The sequence below is a fragment of the Grammomys surdaster genome, unplaced genomic scaffold (genome assembly GCF_004785775.1).
Source record: "Grammomys surdaster isolate TR1022 unplaced genomic scaffold, NIH_TR_1.0 166, whole genome shotgun sequence".
NCBI classification, from domain to species: domain Eukaryota; kingdom Metazoa; phylum Chordata; class Mammalia; order Rodentia; family Muridae; genus Grammomys; species Grammomys surdaster.
Window position 1 is genome coordinate 7,768,107 of NW_021604614.1, and position 1,521 is coordinate 7,769,627.

Below are 1,521 nucleotides of genomic sequence, written 5' to 3' on the forward strand. Positions count from 1 at the left end.
TAATGATGGTGGTACTGGTGATAATGATGGTGGTAATAGTGATGATGGTGGTGATGATAATGACAGTAACGGTGGTGGTGATGATGATGGTGGTGGTGACACTGATGATGATAGTGGTGCTGATGATGATGGTGACGTTGATGACATTGACACTAATTATGGTGGCACGCATGATGATGACAGTCATGATGGTGTCCAGGGTGCTGATGAACCCAAGACGGGTTACGCATTTGTTTTCCTTCCTATCACAAACAGAACCTTGTTTTACACAACTCCTGCCCCACCTTCATTCTTAGTTTTCCAGAAAACACTTACCAAGTGCCTTCCACATGGCAGATAATGATCTCCCTGCCACCTACCATGTTCATAACAGGGAAAGACTTCTGTCTTTAGAAGCTTGGACTCATGATCATTACAAGTCAACAAGGAGCTGGGCCTAGTGGCTCACGCCTTTAATCCCAGCACTTGGGAGGCAGAAGCAGACAGATCTCTGTGAGTTGAAGGCCAGCCTGGTCTACAAAGAGAGTTCGAGGACAGCCAGGGCTACACAGAGAAATCCTATCTCAAAAAAAAAGTCACCTAGGAAGCTAAACAAGTCACCAAGCAGTGTCTCTATGACAGTGGAAACCGAGCAGTCTTGTTGCAAGAAAGAAAAGGTAGCATGCTCTGGAGAGAGGGAGAGGCCTGGTGCTCTCAAAGCATGTCAGGGCCCTGATGGGGCTAGCCTCCTCCTAGTCTATTCTCGTCACAGGATGCATGAGGAGCCAGGGGAAGTGCTGGCATCCTCCTCAGACATCTCGCATTAGGAGGGGATAGTCTCTTGGCCTGCTCATCTTGCCAACCTGGAAGGCTGTACCACTCACCCAGCTGTGGTCCCCTGAGCCTGTGATGAGGAGACGCTGATTCTAAACCATGCCTGCAGGTCCAAACACGGTGAGAACCGCATTGAGAAAACATTGATGACCCTGCTCGCATACCCTGGGCCAAGGTCACACCAAAACCCACTCTCTCTCCACCACCGGTCAATACGTTTCCTTTTCAAAGTCCATTTGGAATTCATTGTTTTTGAAATCACTTATTCTACCTTCAAGGAAAATGCCTTGAATCAACCAGGACAAGCAGGTCCTATACCTCCACGCTTTTGTTCATGGCTGCTCCTCCATACACAGAACTACCCACCTGCCCCCTCCATGAGCATTCACACAATCGCAAACAGCACTCACCCTTCCAAACCCCGGGTTTTTGTGTCCTCCTCTGTGCTAAGATTTTAAGGCTAGGCACCTACACTGGACCCAGTGACTTCCAACACTCTACGCAGCTCTGATGGTTCAGCCTACTCCCCTCTGTGTAGAAAAGCACTGGCCAGCTAAGCTTGCCTTATATAGCGGTGCTCCGGGCAGTATGTATAAATATAACCACAAATTAGACCTTTCATGTTAATAATTGCCTGTTTCCATCCCCCACCAACATCTACACGCCAGAGCCCATGAGCCAACTGCTCTGTGCTTCCACTGGGCAGCC